This window comes from Chiloscyllium plagiosum, chromosome 26 (assembly GCF_004010195.1).
Source record: "Chiloscyllium plagiosum isolate BGI_BamShark_2017 chromosome 26, ASM401019v2, whole genome shotgun sequence".
Lineage (NCBI taxonomy): Eukaryota > Metazoa > Chordata > Chondrichthyes > Orectolobiformes > Hemiscylliidae > Chiloscyllium > Chiloscyllium plagiosum.
In genome coordinates this window covers 26,099,450-26,121,855 of record NC_057735.1, presented here as the reverse complement: position 1 = coordinate 26,121,855, position 22,406 = coordinate 26,099,450, and positions in this window count along the sequence as shown.

Sequence of the window (22,406 nt, the reverse complement as noted above, 5' to 3'; positions counted from 1 at the left end):
GAGGGGGCATAGCTTTAAATTGAGGGGTGATAGATATAGGACAGATGTCAGAGGTAGTTTCTTTACTCAGAGAGTAGTAAGGGTATGGAATGCTTTGCCTGCAACGGTAGTAGATTCACCAACTTTAAGTACATTTAAGTCATCATTGGACAAGCATATGGATGTACATGGAATAATGTAGGTTAGATGGGCTTCAGATTGGTATGACTGGTGCAACATCGAGGGCCAAAGGGCCTGTACTGCGCTGGAATGTTCTATGTTCTATTGACATGAGAAGATGAGAAATGAGAACAGAAGTAGGGCCATTGAGTTGATTCTGCCATTTAGCATCATTATGGTTGAAATTCTCCATCAACTCCAAATACCAGCTCTAGCTCTATGTACTTTGATTCCCACGACACTCGTAACTCTATTGATCTTAGTCTTGAAAGAATTTATCAACTAAGCAACCATTTCTGTCTGGGCTAGAGAATTCCAAAGACATTTCTCCTCAGCTCAGTCATAAAACCTGACCTCTTATCGCTGTTTATAATGCCTCAGTCTATCTTCTCTCCAGCCAGGTGGAACAGCATCTCAACACTTCCCTTTTAAAAATTTTATTCATTTCAATAAAATCATTTGTTGTCTTTAAACTCCACTCAATCTGTCCACATAAACATACCTCTGTTCCCAGTAATCCATCTCATGGACCATAGTTGTAACTCCTCCAAGTATAACATTTCTTAAGTAAGGAAACTAAAACTATCGATGATGCAGCCTTTCCAAAGTCCTATAAAACTGAAGCAAGATTCGTAATTCTTATATCCCTCTGTCTTGAAATAAAGGCTAATATATTACTTCCCTTCCTAATTGTTTGCTGTACTGGTGTGGAAACTTTCTGTGATTTGTATAAAAGGAATGTCAAATCCTCCGAAATACCAATTCTTATTTATCCCTCATTCTTTTTCAATCATCCCATCAACATGGGCAATTTCACACTTATGCATAGTATAACCTGTTGATTGGCCAACATTCTTGTCCAATCACTTAACCAATCTTTACAGTTTTTGTGTATCATCATCACATGCTTGTTTCCCATCTACCTGCAAATCATCAGCAAACTGTAATTACTTTGTTAGACCCTTATTTAAGTCAGTGATTGAGATTGGAAATAGTTGAGTTCCAAGCACTGATCCTTTGAAACTCCTTTCACTTTTCTATCCCAACACATGGCCTCTGCATTCCTAAATAAAAACAAAAATTGCTGGAAAATCTCAGCAGGTCTGACAGCATCTGTGGAGAGAAATCAGAGTTAAAATTTTGGGTCCAGTGACCCTTCTTCAGAACTGATGGTCGCTATGAAAAAAGTTGGCTTTTATGCAGAAGCTAAGTTGGGTAGAGGGGAGTAAGGAGTAAATGATTGGTAGAGATAGAGCCCAAAGAGAAAGAAAAAGACAGACAAAGGAGTAGATAACAGTCAGCCGAGGAGAATGAATAACTACTAATGAGGACTAATAGGGGCTAAAAACAGGGTGTGTGTAATAGCAGATCACATTAATAACAAGGCCTGGTGTGTAGGGGTGAGGGGAAGCTTGGGGAAGGTGCACAAGCCCCAATGTTGTTGAACTTGCTATGGAGTCCAGAAGGCAGCAGGGTCCCCAAGCAGAAAACTAGGTGCTGTTCTTCCAGGTTGCACTGAGTTTCACTAGAGCATTGCAGCAAGACAGAAACAGAAATATTGGACAGGGAACAAGTTGGTGTTTTGCAGTGGCAAGCAATGGGAAGCTCAGAGTTTTTTTTTTGCAGACAGAATGTGGATGTTTTCTGAAGCAGTCACTGAATCTACACTTTGTTGCCCAGTTTAGATGAGACCACATTATGGGCAGCAAATAAGGTAGAGTAGATTGAGTGAAGTACAGGTAAAGCGCTGCTTCACTTGGAAGGTGTATTTGGGTCCTTGGATACTGAGTAAGGAGGAAGTAAACAGGCAGGTGTTATACCTTCTGCAGTTGCAAGGGAAGGTACAGTGCGACTGTGTGGGTTGGGGGTGTTGGGAGTGAGGGAGGAGTGGACCATGGTGTTTTTATATTTCTTGTTGGTGTAACTTCATATTCTGCTTCCTTGCTGACAATTTCTTGGTCATCCTCTGCTGATTTTTAAAACCTTTCTGATCATTAGGGTTTCTACCCATTTTGGAAACATTGCATGTTTCTCCTTTTAACACAACAATATCTATTTTCTTTCCTTAGCCATGTCGCACCAATGTCAGGTAGAATTTTCACTTCTCAAGAGAATGCATTTTTGTTGAGAATGATGAATGACTTCTTTAAAAAAATTAAAAATCGCACAACACCAGGTTATAGTCCAACAGGTTTAATTGGAAGCACACTAGCTTTCGGAGCGACGCTCCTTCATCAGGTGTTTGTTGAGACAGGTTAGTTTTACCCTACTGATGTTGTGTTGTTGCAATAGTAATCCTGCTCAGTACGAGAGGAATAGTGTGCTTCCAATTAAACCTGTTGGTCTATAACCTGGTGTTGTGTGATTGTTAACTTTGTACATCCCAGTCCAACGGCATCTCCGAATCTTAAAAAAATTAAATTGCTTACTTACCATTAAGGGCCCTTAGTTCTATTAACTGACTAGGCAGATAGCATGTATTTCAGAAGAATACCAATTGTATGGGTTCACTTGCCATTCTCTCTGTGATAGTCTTGGGACCTAACTCCTTCTCCTTCCTAGAGAGTAGGAGGCAATGAAAAACTACTGCAGACAAAAACTACCAATAAAACAGCTGAGGGTGAAACATCAGCAAGGAATAATCCAAGGACTTGCCTTCAGATAGAACACATATTGAAAATGAATGATTCTACCACAGAATCTTTTAACCTAATTCTTCAATTAACCTCAGCCAACTTGTCCATGTCGTCTTTTATTTAATTCAGACTAGTTTTGGACTTGACCATAACCCTCATAAAATGAAATTGTATCATATTATAATCAACTTTCCCCAGAATATCGTTTACTATTTCACATAAAGCAACATTGTATTTAAGTTAGCGAGGTGTCCAATTGATAGCTTGACATATTGTTCTGGAAAACTGACTCAAATGTGTTATAAATTCATCATCCTAACTGTTTTTGTCAATTTGCTTTGCCCAATCTACATGAAGATTAAAGTCTATTATTACATTATCCATATGATTGTGTTTGCTTCTTTGTTTTTGAATGTCATCTTATTCAAGGAGTCAATAAAAGTGAGCAATTCTGCACTTTGTGTGATAATAGTTAAAAGTCCAATTTGTTTACAGGAGATACAATGTTGTCTAATTAAAAGAAAATTGATCTGCAAGTGTGGCTTTACTAATAAAATTAATACAAAGAATCACTGTTAGGTCAGCAAGCATAGCATCAATCAGGAGAGAAACAAAACTAGCCTTTCAGATTGATGATCATTCAACAGAATGAAGTTGTACTTAACTATAACCTCAGATAACATGTCGAGAACATGAAGCAAACTTTATGAAGAAAATGTCTTCTGACAAGGATGAAGGTAAAGTATTGTGTTTTAACAAGGAAATCCTGTTTAAAACAACCATGTAGGACCAGAATCATAATGTTTTCTTTTATGAAATAATTCACATACAAACAGTGGCATCTATGATGCCAGGGTTGATGGGATAATTATTGTTTTCTCTCCATCACAGTTAAGCTGTTGGCATATGAATGTTTTTAAAAAACACAATTATTTAATATAAACCTGGCTGATCCAGATTTCTCTTCTCTCTGCTAGTGTCATAGAATCATGGAATATTATAGAGAACTCCATCTGTGTTAGTGTAAATAAAACATTCAAAGTCCACTCATTGCATTATTTATGCTGTCTGAATGTCAATTATGATATCACAATGCATTAATTACCAACGAAAATGTAGTAAAAATGTGAAATAAATTATTCCTTTTCGTTTCCAAGTTTTAATTTGATGATTGCCTCCTTAAATCTAGTTTTTAAATTCACTAAGAATTTAACAACCAAATAAGCTGTAATCATTTCTTCACACTCATATTCAGTTATGAGTGGCAATACCACCACACATTGCTCATTCTATAAATGTCCTAAGAAGGAGGGAATGGTCTTCTTCTTAAATAGTTGTTTGCAATTGTGGCAGGTCTGAGTGGCTTTCTAAGCAGCTGAAAAGACAATTGAGGATGGAACACATTGATATTGAACCAGGTAAGGACATGATTAAAACAATTGCTTTTTTAAAACAAAACTAATAATTTCATCATACATTTTTCTGGGGTCAGTTTCTTTTTTTATGATCAGATTCGACTTCATATAAAAATAACAAATATCAAGAATTTTAAATAAGCTTCAAAGATGCTGGAAACACTGAGCAAATCCAATAACATCTGTGGAGACAGCAACAATTGTAACATTTCAAGTTGATGCCCCTTCACTAGGACTGGAAAAGTTGGAGTTGTATTGTACATTAAATGAGTTTACAGGTAGGAAAATGAAGAAGGTAGAAAATAATAGAATAGAAGATTTTTAAATGGGCAAAAGGCAGGAGAGATTAAATAGCAAAAGGATGATGGAGCAAGAATGGTAATGGGACATGTAAAGAAATAAACAATGGGTCTGGAGGAGATGGAAGTGGAAATATGGGCTTTGTTTAGATAGCTACAGTGTGGTGCAGAATGTCACCACCAATCTGGGTTCAACACCCAAATTACTGTATTGTCTATGATTCTACATGTGTGTGTAGAATCATAGAATCCCTACTGTGTGTAAATAGGCCATTTGGCCTATTAAGTCCAACACTCCCTCTAAGAACATCAAATCCAGACCGATCCCATCCCTGTAACCCTGCATTTCACATGGCTAATCCACCTAGCCAGCACATCCCTGGACACTATAGGCAATTTAGGATGGCCAATCCACCTAATCTGCACACATTTGGACTTTGGGAGGAAACTGGAGCATTCGGAGGAAATCTACACAGACATGGGGATAATGTGCAAACTTCACACACAGTCGCCTGAGGGTGGAATTGACCCTGGGTACCTTACACTGTGAACAGCAGTGCTAACCATTGATCCACCATGCTGCCTAGGAACATGAGATCAGAGTGAAAGTGAATTGAGAATACGCTCACGGTTATATGTGTGGGTTAAATGAAAGTGTTTCATAGAGCTACAATCTAATTTACATTTGCTTTGCCCAACAGACAAGAGATTGTATTGTGAGGGCCAAATACAGTATACTACATAGAAAGAACTAAAGGAAAGAGAATTTCACCTGGACAGAGTGTTTATAGTTCTGGATATTGGGAAGAGAGAGACAAGTATTATATCTCCAGTGCTTGCATGGGAAGATACTATGGAAAAGGAAGAAATACTGTGGCTGGGAATGGATCAGTATCTCCCTTAATACAAGAAGGATAGTGGCAACACACTGCAGCTAAAGGAAGTGGTGTACGAGGATCCTTTCAATATTACAACATTGGGTTGGAAAATTAAGGAAAAAGGGAACTCTAGCTTGGTTCTAGGAGAGGGGCAGGAACAGAAATGTTGGAAACAGGATGGACATGTTCAAACCACGACAGAGTCCTCAGTTGGGAATAAAGTAAGGCACATTTGAAGTACTGGTATGGAAGGTAGCATTGTCGGAGCAGATGCAATGGGAGAAATATGGAGAATGGCATACAGTCACTGTAGGAGATTAGGTTAGTACAGTCAAGCTAGTAATGGGAGTCACTAGACTTTAATCAACATTAGCCAATAGCCTACACTCAGAAATGAAGACAGAGTCAAAAATTAGTCATTTAAAGGTGAGGGAACGGGGGAAATTTATAAATGTCTTTTTACAGTTCGAAATGGCAGCTGAAAATGGGACCAATAAATTTATCAATGGACCGACAAAAGAGGTAATGGAGGGGACATGAATAAAACTGGAACAAAGAAGTTCCCTGCACTCCACAGAAGACAGAAACAGTTAGGACCTATAAGTGTTCCCATAATAACACCCTTTGTTTTGTGGAAGTGATTGAGTTCAGAGGAGGAGTTATTCATTGCACCAATTAGTTCAGGAGAGTGCTGGGACATGAGGATTGGTTGGCCCTCCTTCATGGAATAAATGTAGGACCTTCAGACTGTCCTAATGGGAAATGGACATGTAGAGGGAATGGATGTAACAACAGGAATGTAATCCTGCAAATAAACAAGATACTACTTAGGCCACAGCTGGAAGTTTTGTCTACATCTCTGGTCATCATATCACAGGAAGGACATAATTGCTCTGGAAAGAGTATAGAGAAGATTTACAACCATGTTGTCAGGGCTTGCAAATTGCAGATATGAAGAAAGATTAGCTTGATTAAGATTGTTTTCCTTAGAACAAAACAGACTGAGGGGTGACTTAATTGAAACACACATAATAATAAGGTGTTTGATAGCGTGGACAGGGAAGACCTGTTTCCCCTGGGTGGAGAGGTCAATTAACAGGAGCAGAGCTTTAAGATAATAAGTCAAGTGATTAGAGGGGGCTTGAGGAAATACCGTTTCACCCAAAAAGTGGTGTGTGTAAAGAATTCACTGCTTGGTTTGGTGTTGAGGTGAAAACTCTCAATTCATTTTAAAGGAATCTGGATTTCTATATGAAGCACTGTTACCAGCAAGGCTACAGGCCAGATACTGGAAAGTGGGATTAGAATGTGCAGCTAGTTTATTCTGCCAGCACAGATGCTAAAAGCGGCTGAATTATCTCTTTCTGTGTCTTTCTTTCTTATGGATGTCCATACTGAAAAGGAATGGGTTATGGCCTGGAAACTGCTAAAGTCACAATAGACATGGACATAGGTGGAAAGAAAGTGAGTTGAGAGAGGATGTCAATTCTGTGGAACAAGAACAGATTAAAACTATGGGCCCTCTTGGTAAATCTACACTGTGGATGTTGAAAAAAATGTTGATATTGGGCTGTGTATGTTTGAGAGTCTATGAGGTTGGAGATCATGAAGGAAAGATCTCTGGAGAAGATAAGGTCAATGATAGTCTGGCAAATGGTAGTTTGATATTCAGTAGTGGGATTATGCTATAGGGGAAGTCAAAGGCACTGTCAGAGAGTTCATAGAGGAAGTAGGCTTGCCAAATGATACCAACAGCACCATTGTCCATAGGTTATGATGTTAGGGATAGATATAAGACTGAATATGAGATGGAATGCTGCTGATTTAGTGAGAGATATATTAATATGAGAAATTAAGACCATCAACATCAATATGGTGCCTCCCATTAATTTGTTTAAACTAAATTCAAGGTATAATTTGTAGTTATATTCCACAAGATTTTAATTCAGGCCTCTGGAGTAGTACTACAATAACATAACCACTATATTGTCCAGTTACTTGTACAAAGCAAACCCTGATATTATTTTGCGAGTTTCAACAGTTAACCAATAATGAAAGGAATAGTTTCTACTTAAACAATACAATGTGATTAGTTCAGTTTGTATATAAATGACAGATCCTTTAGACCTAGTAACTCATTAATGGGGTTAAAAAGACTTTTTTTGTTCTCCAATCAGATAATCTACTTTAAAGTTTTTGACGTGGAATTGCTTCACTTCAAATTTCTGAAAAGAGCAAAAAATGAGTTGAACTTTCCAGAAACAATTTAGATTAATTCGCAGTCAGTAGCCCCAAGGAAAATACTTTATAAGTTGTTGTTGTTCTTGCACTTGTCATGTTTTCTTGTCTACTTGTGATACCAGTGTAAATTACAGGGCCAAGGTTCAGCCTAGCAGATTCAGTTCCTCACAACAGCTGGTCATGCAGCTAGGCAAGCACCTGGTTCACCTGCACTTTTTAAAAAGAAAGTGCCTGTAAGTAGAGTGGTATACTGCTGACTTGTAAGAGCAGCTGCTACAATAGCCAGCTGATTTTACAGACTCAACATATGTTCTGCTCCGCTCAGTTTGCCATCATTTTAACTAGTTTTAGACACTATTGGTGAGCTGATCATTTGTTTCCTGTATGACCCACTGCTACATTGATCAGCTGGATGTATCCTTGACTATTTGATAGTCTGAGAGTGGCAAAACACCAGCATTGTGAAGATTAAAATGATGGTGAGGTGGTGAAGGCAGGGTAAGATGGAGGTGGTGATGTGGAGGACATTGAAGGAGACTCCAAGAAAAATATTCTCCCTCCCTCCCTCTACTGACCATAAGATAATTTGCCATTTTCTTTTTGTAAGGTTGCTTGCTGTGTTAAATACTTGTTAAAGTTCTACAATACTGGATTCTCTGATCAAATTGGAATTGATGCACCTTTTTTGGTAAGAGTTATATGTATTAAACTACAACAATTTGACTCCCCCATCTTCCTCTCAGTCAGGTATGATACAGGTCAGATACACTGGCTGCATAAAGAATGGAAAAAGATATTTGTTCATTTTCACAGCTATGTGTTTCTTCTTGGGTTGAGGTTTTACAAATTTTGTGACAGCAATAAATTAAATCTATTTCGATGCATGTTGCAAAGATAAGAGCTTGAAAAACTACGATGGCTAAACTTTTCAAAATTTACAAAAATCCTTTGACATATAAACCATTAATATTTTTGGTTGGGAGACTCAATAAAGCTGCAGTAATATAAAATAATTAAAAGTTAAATAGCATGAAATGACAAAGAGCAACAAGGTTAACATGGCCCCGCAAACTCAATGAAGGTCGAATAAACAGTTAATAGAATTCATAGCAATTTATACAGAATACTTTATACATTTTAATGTGCTGGAAAACATGTGACTATGCCAAAAGCTATTCATTTATCACTCAGGAGGCTAATGTGTTGTATAGGGGGCAGATTTGACTGGAGGGATCTTGCAACATTACTGACATTACAAAGTCAGACTTTTCCCTGAGACCTGTTTTTGCTTTAAATTCAAGCTCATAATAATCTAAACATGCCAGATTATGTTAAGACAATAGTGTTTTCTTTTAGTGCATTCTACAAAATAGCTGGTGGACCCAATTGCAGCAGCATTACACTTACAGAAGTTTGTCTCCACACTACCTCGATTTCCTTCCACCCATCCCAATTAATGATGTATGCCATTATACAAATTGTTTGAAGTTGATTCTTGTCATTACTGAAGAAGAAAAAAATTCCATCCAATTGAGAAGGTTAATTTTATTGATTTTTTTTTTCTCTTACAGAAAGTTGAAAAGGCCTCTTGGACTAACTAACATCTACTTTACTATAAGCAATACTCACTTGTGGGAAGAAATAGAATCACAGAATGCAATCCTAAAACATTGTTCAGAGTTCAGATGTTGTGAAAGTAATAACTTGTTTTTTTAATAATCATCGAAAGCCAATGGGTCTAATTATAAACAAATGAATTAATGTAATTAGTTTCCTAAAATACTGTAGTCTCATGTAATAAAGTGAAATTTCCCCTATTTGGTTTCCTTAATCAAATGGGTCTGATCATAACTTATTAAGTTTTGATTATAATTATATGAACACACTGTATATCATTGAACATTATCATCTTAGATCCTTTGTGACCTTACAGCACTAGAACGATTATTTACTGACAAATTGGTGTAAAAAGCTTTCTAATAGATTCTATAAAGCAAAAGTTAGCATTTAGAATGCTGATTCTTGGTAGAGAGACAACAGCTCCAAGCTGGTCTCTCTAGCAGTACTGATCTACAAAAAAATAAATTCAGAGACTGCAACCTGAACTTGAAGATAATTTTGACAAGTAAAGTAAATTTATGGATTTGATAAGTAAACACATCCTCACAAACTGACCAACTGATATCAAATATTTAATTCCACCACTATTCTATCAGTAAACAATGCACACCATTCCCAGTAGAAAGTAGGCATTTTTGAATATTGCTCTGACTGTATCATTAACTGATCAGTGTTTATCAAAAAGCATTTGATAGCGTGCTGCGCTTAAGGCTACTTAATGCAACAAGAGAACATGGTTCTGGGAAGTGTAGTAGCATGGAGATAGGACTAGCTTATCAACAGAAGACAGGCAGTTGAGATAAAGGGTCATTTTCAGGATGGCAACCTATAACTAGTGGAGTACCACGAGGATCAGGCCTGGGCCCGCATAATTTAGAACAGATATATACATAAATGACTTGGATGAGGGAGTGGATAATAACACAAAAATAAATGGGAAGGCAAGTAGTGAGAATGACACAAAGAACAGAATCTTATCGGAGTCTGAGCAATGTAGATGGTGGTAAGATGTTTGGCAGAATCAGGTGATAGGTACAGGAGGCCCATCTCAACATTGCCAGCGAATCTTTAATGTTTCTCACAATCAGCATGGGGAGTTTTTCAGATGACAGCAATGAGATGCCAAATGACCCTGATTAAAACTTGATAAATTCCTTATTAACACCATCATTCACCTCTTTGGATATTCAACCTCTCATATCACTGATGCACAAATTGACAGATGGAAAGGAATGTAGGAAAATGTGAGACAATGCACTTTGCCGAGAAGAACCAAAGAACTAATTACTTTTTAAATGGAGAAACACTGAAGAAAGGTGCGCATATTCCATGTACATAAATCATATAAAGCTAGCTAACAGTTCAGTGAGTAATTAAGAGGCAAATAGTACATTGGCCTTTATTTCACATGGAAGTAGGCCTTTATTTCAAATGGAATAGTGTTTAAAATGAACAACCTTGTTTCCACATCTGGAACACTGTGAACAGATTTGGAGTTTAGTTTAGATTCCCTACAATGTGGAAATAGGCCTTTCAGCCCAACAAGTACACACCAACCCGCCGAAGAGCGTCCCACCCAAACCCATTCCCCTACATTTACCCCTGACTAATGCACCTAACACTACGGGCAATTTAGCATGGCCAGTTCACCTAACCTGCACATCTTTGGACTGTGGGAGGAAACTGGAACACCCAGAGGAAACCCATGCAGACACGGGGAGAATGTGCAAACTCCACACAGACAGTTGCCCAAGGTGGGAATTGAACCTGGGTCCCTAGCGCTGTGAGGCAGCAGTGCTAACCACTGAGCCACCGTGCCGCCGTATTCAAGAAAAGATATACTGGCATTGGAGATTTTCTAGGTTGATCCTAGGAATGAAGAGATTTTCTTATGAGCTGAGATTGAGTTGGTTGGCTTTGTTTAGAAGAATGAGTTTAGAAGAATGAAAAGTCACCTTTTTGAAACATACAAGATTCCTTGGGGACTTAAGAGGGTAGATACCGAGAGGTTTCTTCACCTTCTGCAAGAAGCTAGGACCAGAGAGACATAATATTCGAGTAATGGGAGACCCAATTAAGACAGAGGTGATGGGGAATTTCAGTATATTCAAAGGCGAGGTAGATTTAGAATCAGGAAGGGAATTAAGGGAGACAGGAATGTGGAGTCGGGGATTTTCAGATCAGCCATGATTTCTTTGATTGGCAAAGCACACACAAAGGGATGGCCTGCTTTTACTCCTATGTCTTATGGTCTTATGTGATTAAATGGATTTTGCCTCAGTTTTAGCAGCTGGATGATAAATACATCTACTTATTACATAAACAAGGATTTTTTTTTATTAAATCCTGTGTTGAGTGTATAAAGGTGTAGGCCAGCATCTTTAAGTTGTGGTGAGGTGCTATCTTGAAACACAGCAGTCCATGGAGTATGGGCTCCATGGGACACCACAGTGCTATTCAAAAGGAAGTTATATGATTATAATCTCATTACAGTGAAGGAAGGGCGATATAGATTCAAATCAGGATGGTGTGTGCCTTGGAGGGGAGCTTGTGTACATTTATTACCCTTGTCTTTCTAGGTGTTAGAGGTCAAAGGATTGGAAGGTGTTGTTGAATGATCTGTGGTAAATTACTGTAGTGCATCTTGTAGATGGCACACACTGTTTCTCTTGAATATTGATGGTGAAAGGAGTGATCAGCCATGATGATATGAGCTTTGTTCCCAGCATGGCACTTATACCTGATGTTGTAAGAACCGTGTCTTTTTATTTTTATGTCTTTAACAACTATGGTCGGCATTGGGAAAGAACTGTTCATCAACATATACCAAGATGGCTGCATAATTTCACAGCAAGGAATTCGATAACTATTGTGAGCTCTATTTTTCGTGACTATGGGTTCCTGCAATATGCAAGTGATCAGGAACTCAAGCTTTGTTTACAAGCGACACCAGTTTGCTGTCAGCTAAATATCCTTCCACTCCCTATTATTACTTAAATTAAAATCCTTTCTGTTCCCTTTCCCAGCATGGATTTGCATTCCTGGAAGTAGATATCACTCTTGAGTTTCCTGATGGTCTATCGATATGGAACATATAATCAAGAGTTGTTGATCTCCACTGACTCTGCCCCTCCCATGAATATTTGATTTCATTATTTTTATCCCACCTTATCTTAGGATTCCAAAAAAATTACTTAATAGTAAGTCTTGTCAAACTTACATATGTTTCTCAATTGTCTTAACACAAACAGCTTTACATTCTAGCACTTTCTAGGGCTGTTATGCTGCTAATTTAATTAATACTGGCAACAATTACCCTGTTTTCTTTTTGTTTCCATCTTAACAATATTGTAGCAAGGAATTTAGTAACACCTTGACTTGTGCAATCTTCCTTTCCTTTAACTTTCCAAAACTGGCATGGGAAGTAACCTAGAGATTCCCTAGAAGCCTTGGATATAAGTCCAGTTGTGAATGTATTAAACTGTCATTCTTAATACTTCATTCTATGCCTTGGTTTCTGCATGGCTCATGATATTTAATTGATCTCTGTTTTTTTCCATTCTTTAATTATATTCTTCACAGTTCCACAGAGACAATGTGTTGGTTCAACTCTAGCACTTTTCTATCCTGTGACTCACCTGCCTTTCACTTCCATCCACCTGTAGCCATATTCCCACACTATGCTATGGTGGTCCAGAGCCGATAAGGTCACCCTCCTCTGAGTTACAATCATTGCTCACAACCCTGATTGGCCAAGTGCTACGACTGAAAACTACATTTTTTCCAACATAGCTGGGAAGTCAGTGAGTGCAATGGCCTAAGACACTGATCTGTACCAGCCTGAAGTCTGAGCCAAATTTGACATTATGCCTCAGGTAAATGCTGTTGGTAAATTGCGAAAACCTAGCATGTACCCCTTCGAAGCTCAACCCCAATGCAGAATCCAAAATTGGCTGGTAACTAAGCTAAGCAGGTCAGCAGGTCATATTTTAGGGGCAGAGGTGGCCCTAAAGTGGTGAAGGTCTCAAGTACTTCGGCAGTAGAGGGGGGAGTTTGTTTTTATCTGAGAAGTATATTTCTGATATCCCTTGGTTCAAGAAAATAAAAATTGAAAATTTTTGTGGCTTGTTTTTTTTGAGTGGCCTCCAATTTTTCCTATAATATTAGGCCTAAGGACTTAAAGAAATGTTCATCACAAGGTCAGCCCATTTCGAGCTGACTTCTACATTCAGGGTCACACTGTCTCTGTCATGTGTCCAAGATGATGACATTATAGGCATTAAAGTGATGATGAACATGGAATTTAATGTTAGTCAGGTGAAATTAGCAACTGTGAGTTGCATTTCTACTCCAGAGCATTAGTGGAAGAGTTGCAGGAATTTGGGCCATCTGTTCCTAAGATTTCCTGCTCCTACGATTGCCCCCAGGGTGTCCCAGTGAATTTTGCTTTTGTGTGTGCTGTGCTTATGTCCTGAGTTGCTTTCTGGGTGATTATGATCCAGAAATAAGTCATTGTCTCTCATGTTCCAGTATGTGGTCAGCTACTCTCCAACCTCTGTTTTATGGACTCAGAAATTTTAGCCGTTATTGCTAATGGACTGTATCTGGATTCACTGAGGATCCCTTCAGCCAATTACACCCACCATAAACCATGAGGGATCCTGCCTACAATCTCTCTTCTTTAACAAACCAATTTAACAAGGTGGTTACACATAGCTTGAACTCCCTCCAGCACCCAACTCTCACAAAAAAACTGAACAATATTTATTGACTTTGTGGATACTACACTTTGCAGTTGCTTTCTACCTCAGTCGAGGCGCTTTGCACATATTAAAGCTATTTTTATTGTGGCCTTGTTAGTAAGATATCTTGATTTCTTTGTTTTCCACACTGGACAGAATTAGCCTCCCACATCCACATTTTTTCACTTCAATTCCTTGACATGCATTCCTATTTTTTGAGTTATAAGTGATGTGATTCTGAGTAAATCAGCATTTGTCCGTTTGCAACAAGTACAAATTATTCTGTGGATTTATTTTATATTTAACAACAGTTAAATTTTAATCATTTCTTTTGAGTGTGGAGAGGGGACTGGGCATATCATCAGACCACCAAAAACCTGATACTACAAAGCAAACTAAACATGTCAACCTAACAAAATCATTTAGAATTTCAATTTTTCTGAAACAGATACTAACTGCTTAACAGTTGATGTATGTAACCTATTTAAGTTGCTAAATAAGATATAACAGGGTAAATGATAGAGATAAATTAAAATGTTGAATTGTTTGTAATATGTTCAGTGTTTTGCAAAGGTTATGAACAGTTGGCCGTGTCAGTATACTTATGCTTTCTAAAGCAGTGTAGGAAGCCATTTAAAGGCTAACACTGATGATATGCATAGTGGACAATGCATTCCTTACTCCGCATATGATGATAATAAGATAATTATACACGAATATTTGAATATGACACCCTCTTTTGATTATATTTAGATAATCATGCTTTCTTGATCAGTTAAAGATCTTTGTTTCATATAGGAATAGCATCATGACATCTAACTTTGATACTTCTAATAAAACAATAAAGAGACAGCCAAAGGCCCACTTGCTGCCACATGAATCAGTTTATTTACATGCATAGTATCTAGGAAAATCTGAGCTTCCTTACTTAAATACATTGTTTAGTGAGTCTTGTGTCAGACATTCAGACAAACATGCCCAGCCCATCGTAGCCAGACAAAGTGGGGTCAGTGCCTCGATACTGGGGAGGTTTGCCTGGATGAGGATGCTGATGTTGGTGCATCTTTTTTCCCAGCGGATTCACAGGATCTTGCATCGGCAGCATTGGTGATACTGCTGTAGTGCATTGAGGTGTCTGTTGTAAACAGTCCATATCTTAGAGCCATATAGGAGATTGGGAACCACCACAGCTCTATAAACCATGATCTTGGTGTCAGATGTGATGTTGTTGTCCTTGGACACCCTTTTCCTCAAGTGGCTGAAAGCTGCACTAGCACATTGGAGGTGATGCTGGATCTCTTCATTAATAGCTGCTTTGGCCTACAGGACACTCCTGAGTGATTGGAAGTGATCAACATTCTCTAAGGCTTCTTGTGCACCTTGATGATCGGGATTTGTTCCTCAATACCAGGCCAGGTTGATGGAGGACATTCATCTTGCAGATGTTCAGGATAAGACCCATGCTGTCATACATCTCTGTAAAGACTGTCGTCCGCGTTTCTGACATGTGAGTCCCCATGCAGGTACTGTACTCTCAGCTCTGAAACAGCAGGCAAGCCCCAGGTAGACAGAAGAAGCACTTTAGTGATACCCTCAAGGCCTCACTGGCCAAGTGTAGCTTTCTCATAGACATCTGGGAATCACTGGCCCATGACCATCCAAAGTAGAGAAGGGGCATCCAGGAAGGTGTCGAGGGCCTTGAGACTTGCCATCGGGAAAAAGTGGAAGCCAGGTGAAACAGCAAAAGGAGCATGCTGCCATACCAACACCCCACCCATTCCTTTCTGTGACCACCTACTACCCCAAGTGTAACAGAGCCTGCAGTAGCCACATCAGTCTGTACAGCCCCCTGTAGACTCCCCCAGAGAATGAAAGAACATCATCCTCACCTTTAAAGGACCGTTGTTGATGATGATGACATTGATTAGGGTCTACACATCGGAGTTGTTCCATTACAGCATCTTTATAAAAGATTCAAAGTTGAAATCACTGTGAATCTGCATTCTTTCCTGAATTCCACCATTGTACATGAATGTAGAAAATAATTCAATCCACCCATATATTATGAAATTAAGGCTAATAGAGAGACATGGGTTGTGGAAAGATGGATGATGTCCATCTTCACTACATTGTACAATTCTATAAACCGCTTTGACTGTTGATCTAATAAAAGGGAGAGATCAGTTCTCTATTTTTTTGCTGAATTGTCAAAGGCTGTGCCATCTCTGAAACTGTACTTGTTTCCAGATGCAGTTTCTGAAACCATATGAATGAGCATATACCTATATCCTTCAACAGTATTATTAGGTAAGGTGGTATTTATGGTTTATTTTTAGCAGCAAGCATGTATCAGACTGAGTGATAGGAAAAAGCACAGCAGAGTGTAATTATATTTGTATTTTTAAAAATATTCTCACTGCTACGCTGAGAATTTAATTTAATTTAAATTATCCTTGGCTTAGCTGATATTTACTGCTGATCTTTTGTTTCTTTGAGAAGGCCTTCGATATAAACCATTGCATTCACCCAGACGGTCTGCCTCATTTTATCCTTGTTTTTATTTCTTTCAGATAGTCTCATACAACCAGGTTAGCAAAGCCACTTGAAAAGGAAATTAAAAGTCAACCACATTCACATGGGAATCAATGATGCCAAGGCCAGATTGTCAGACGTAATATACAGTTATAGAGATTAAGCTGCAACCTCACAAAGAGATTGGTGGTGGGAGGGAAATTTATCCCAACATTTTTATTTCTAAGAAGCAGGCTTTCTCATAGTTTACATCACAATTATTGAAAACTCTGGTTGCTGAGTGACCTTTAAGTCCCGCTCAGGGTAAGTTCAAGTTAGCTACATGAAGTTATTATGCTTCTGCAGTTGCACAAAGAATTGAAGGGATCAGACACCTAAATAAATAACATAGACACCAAAAATAAACATTAGTGCGTCTTGTCAGGCACTCCAATATTTCTCTGAAGCAGCCGAGCTAAAATACCATAGTCAAAGAGTGTGGCACTGGAAAAACACAGCTGGTCAGGCAGCAACCAAGGAGAAGGAGAGTCGACGTTTTGAGCATAAGTTCTTTATAAGGAATCCCAATTGGCTGTGATTTTTCAATGCCACACTCTTCGACTCTGACCTCTAGCATCTGCAGTCCTTACTTTCTCAGAGCAAAAATACCATCGCATATATTAGCCATTCTAGAACGATTGAACAAATGTACCTCAGATGTCTACATTGTCCCCATCAGTCCTGTCACAATTAGCACTGCTAGTCATAGATATTATCCCTATGAAAATTTAAAAGTAAAACTGGTGCACGTTTGTTACTCCATTCATTTTAATGCACCCAACAGTTGTTAATATATTTATATATTTCTCAAATGCTAACCAAATCATATTGTAGTTTACTTATTATTGCACACAACCAGCTAGACAAAGTGAAAATATTTTTATTTCAATAATATTACTAGATTTTGTTAATTTATGCATTGATCCAATTTAATTAAAATCTCTTAAAACTGCAATCTTACATTTTATGCAAATGCAAATTTAAGTTCAGTTTGTAAAGATATGCTATTCTCATACATTTTTAAAATAATTTCCCTTCTCTCATTGCCATCATCAGATATATTCTGCCTTAACCATTGAACATGTGCCCATGCTTTCAGCAGTTGCACTGAGTTAAAAGCACAAACAGCAGCTTTTTTTCCTGTTACAAATTACTATGTACAGCTATGTAACGATAGTACTTAAACATTCCCTGAGTAAAGCAATTATAGCTAACGGCATCTCAAACTTCCCAACTGCGCACAGAACCTGTTTTCTGAGTTCCCACCTAGTTATCCATTTCCACCTTACATTGGCTGTTATTTTTTTAACAATCTTCACCACAGTTTTTAAACAGTGTGTCTCCAATACCCTGAAGTTTTGCTGTGTTGCACACAGCACAATAAAAAAACAAAATATGTCGACATGTTTTGGAGCATTGCTCGCAGTTTAACATCATAAGTTAATATTTTAAAATGACAAATATATACTGCCTGATTTTAGTTATAAAAGAGTGAGAAGTATGCAGACAACTTGAGGATCATGGCATCAACCTTTAGACTCTGTTATCTGTAGACAACAGACATGAACACAGTAATAACGCCAACAGCAAACATAGATTGAGTGAGTTGCAGACTAATTTATCGAATAGCCACCAAATTGTTCTTGATCTTGCCCAATGTTAGGTTATGCAGGAATAAATCATCAGTGAATATTTCTAGCTTAGATTGTATATACATCAACAATGATATTGGTGACTTTTTCCATTTATGAAAGTGAACTTTCAGATGATGCAGTTTGAATTTGTCTACTGCCCATGTGCTTTTAGGCAGTGATCAGGTTTCGGGAGGTTCTGTGAAACAAACCTCCCAAATTGTGACACTGTATCTTGTAGATAGGCAACGAAAAACAATGACACAGGCAATGGATCAAATCAAAGCGGTGTGGTGCTGATACACCCTGTCATGATGGCAGTGGGTAATTCATCAGATAAGAGGAGGAGTGGACTGCAAAAGTATCCCCTTTTGAATAACGATGGAGCCCAGTGCATTGGTCAATGCAAAAGACAAAGATGAAGCATTTGCTTTCATCTTCCATGAGAGGTAACAAGTTGGTGATGCAACCTCCTCCTGAAGTCCCCAATATCACCGTAATCAATCTTCATGTAACACCAAAAAATTCTGAATGCAATGGATACAGCAAACCTTTATTTTATTCTCTTGTGGAGTGTGTGTGTTGCTGGCTGGACAGCATTTATTGCCCATCCCTAGTTGCCTTGAAAAGGTAGTAGTGAGCTGCCATCTTGAATTACTGCAGTTCCTGAGTTGTAGTAGATCCACAATGCTCTTAGGGAGAGAATTCCAGGAGTTTAACCCAGCAACACTGAAGGAACAATGACATATTTGTAAGTCAGATAGTGGAACGGAACTCAAAGGCAGTGGTGTTTCTACATATCTGATGCCCTAGATCTTCTAGATGGAAGTGGTCGTGAATTTGGAAGGTGCTCTCGAGGGATCTTTGGTGAATTTCTTCTGTGCATTGGTGATGGATGGAATGGATTCATGTAGCTGGGAAGCCAATCAAGTGAGATTCTTTGTCTTGGATGGTATCAAACTTCTTGAGTGTTGTTGGGACTGCACTCATCCTGGCATGTGGGGAGTATTCCATCACACTCCTGCTGTATACCTTGTAGATTGTGGACAAGCTTTGGCAAATCAGGAAGTGAGTATTGTAGTATTCCTAGCTGCTAATCTGTTCTTGTACCCTTTGTTTTTATATGTTCTGTCCTTAAAAAACATCTTGAATCCCATTAATGATCTGCCCAACAGTCAATTCTAAATTGTCAACAAACTGATGTCATTGACAGTGTTATAAAATAATGCCTACACTGCAACAATCTTCTCACCAGCAATCAGTTGAATTCCATCAGGGACCTAAATTTTATTTTAGTCATAATCTAAAAATAAACAGAAAAGATGAACTCAAGTGGTAAGGTGAGAATGAATGCTTTTGACATCAAGGCATCATTTGACTCCAGGGCATCAAAGATCCCAGAAAATGGAAGTCAGTGGAAATTGAGTGAAAAGAATCTCCATCACTGGGAATCATGCCAGTACAGAAGAAGATGGTTATGGCTGTTGGACACAAATCACCACAGCCCTAGGACATCACTGTAACTGTTTCTCGGAGAAGTATCCTACTCCCAATCATCTTCAGCTGCTTCATCAATAAACACCTGTCCATCAAAAGGTCGGGGGTGAGGATGTATCCTGATAATTGCTGTTCTCAGTTTCAGTTTTGATTTTTCTGATACTGGACCAATTCATGTCCAAATGCAATGAATCTTGAACAATATTCAGGATTGGAAAGATGATCAGCAGCTAACAACGATGTTCGTACAAATGACAAACAATGGCCACATCCGATCAGAGAACATTTAATCATCATTTCGGGACACTGTCAAGACTTCTTCAGCTGCAGCTTTCAAACATTCAAGAGGGACAAGAGCAGCAGGTGCATGACAATGTCACTATTCGCAAGTTCCTACCAAGCAACAAATACATCTGAGTCAACATTCCTTCAAACCTGTGCCCTGTTCCACACACGGTGATTAGCATAACATACAGATCATGGCATTGACTTTCAGTTCTGGACCTTGGAGTCCTGAACATTGAGAAAGAACATGAGAGGGAACTCTGCTTCTATCACTGTTCTTTCACTATCATAGGGTCAAACCTCACAGCATTGTGGATGTATCTGCACTACATAGACTGCAATGGTTTAAGAATGTGGCTCAACTTATCAAGAACAGTTAAGATTGAGCAACAAATACTGGTCCTCCCAGTGATGGTCACATCCTAGAAAATCTTTTTTCAAAAGATGGCCCGACAGATGAAGGTTTAAAGTGATCGTTGGGGTGAAAGGTTAATTTGAACAGATAATGATAAGTACCTTATGTGTTGTTAGAGCTGAACCCATCCAGGCTAGTAGAGAGTATTCCATCATTCTCCTGTCTTGCAACTCATAGATGTTGGAAAGATATTGGGACTCAGAAGGTTAATACACAATCTCTGACTTGGTCTTGTAGCTACAGTATTTATATGGTTGGTCCAGTTAAATTTAGTGACTTCCAGGATGTTGATGGTGGGAGAATAATTATAATAATGCTGTTGAATGCAAATGGAAGTTGGTTAAGCTCTCTGTTCTTGAAGATGGTCAATGTTTGGTAGTTGTGTAGTGTGAATGTTGCTTACCACTTGACAACCTAAACAGATATGTTTTCCAGGCCTTGCTGTACGTATGCACAGACTGCTTCAGTATCTGAGCAGCTGTAACATCCCAAGGTGAGGTTGTTGTGCTGGCTTCTGCACACAGACCTCACATTCAAACCTGAGGCACAGTTTGGGAAATAGTCACCTGTGATTGTCCCCAAAATTATCAATTCATGGCTCGAGGCTGAACTCATTGTCCAATTCAAGATGGTTGAAAGCTCTTAAAGTTTGTAGATCAAGAAGTGGTCTTAATAAAAATAAAACATAAGAACTCACACGATTGGAGCTGGAATCAACCTAAAGCCCACCTAGTCTATTCCACCATTCAATATTGATCTTTAGTTTCAACTCGAGGAAAACTCAAATGAAAGCCATTGGGATACAAGGCAGTGTGTTGCATTGAATCCAACGAATAGTGTTAAGTATAGAGGATATCTGTCAGCTCCTAAATGTATAGATGGATTGATGGAGTAGGCAGGAAAATGGCAGATGGAGTTCAACTCTGATAACTGTGAAGTAATGCATTTAGGGAAATCAACCAGTAAAAAGGAATGCCCAATAATTGGGAATACATTGAGGTGGTAACTGAAGTGAGAGATCTTGGGCGTGCAAGTGCATAGATCCTTAAAGGTAGCAGTACAGGTAGGCAAGGTTGTAAACAAGGTGTATGAAATTCTCTCCTTCATTGACATAGGTATAAAAGACAAAAGTAGGTAATGATGAAACTGTATGAGATGCTGGTGAGGCCGCAACTGGAGTACTGTATGCAGTTCTGGTCAAGATTTACAAGAATGTTGCTAGGGCTGGAGAATTATAGTTCTAAGGTGAGGTTGGAGAGGTTGGGATGTTTGCTTTGGAACAGAGAAGGCTGAAGGGTGACATGATTGAGGCATACAAAATTGTGAGAGGTAGAGATAGAATAAACATCAGGAAACTGTTTCCTGTGAGAGTTCAAATAACAGGGATCATGGATCCAAGGTAAGTGGCAGAAGGATTAGAGGGAACATGATGAAAAATGCTTTGACACTAAGGGTGATGGGTATCTGGAATTTACTGCCTGAATTGTTGGTGGAGGCAGACACCCTAAACACTTTTAAAACATACCTGGATCTGCACCTTAAGTGCTGTAAGCTGCAGGGCTGTGGGCTGTGTGCAGAAAAGTGGGATTAAAATGGGTATCTTGGGTGTCTGAGAGTCATAGAGTCATAGAGATGTACAGCATGGAAACAGACCCTTCGGTCCAACTCGTCCATGCCGACCAGATATCCCAACCCAATATAGTCCCACCTGCCAGCACCCGGCCCATATCCCTCCAAACACTTCCTATTCACATACCCATCCAAATGCCTTTTTAATGTTGCAATTGTACCAGCCTCACCACTTCCTCTGGCAGCTCACTCCATACACGTACCACCTTCTGTGTGAAAACGTTGCCCCTTAGGTCTCTTTTATATTTTTCCCCTCCCACCCTAAATCTATGCCCTCTTGTTCTGGATTCCCCCACCCCAGGGAAAAGACTTTATCTATTTACCCTATCCATGCTCCTCATAATTTTGTAAACCTCTATAAGGTCACCCCTCAGCCTCCGATGCCCCA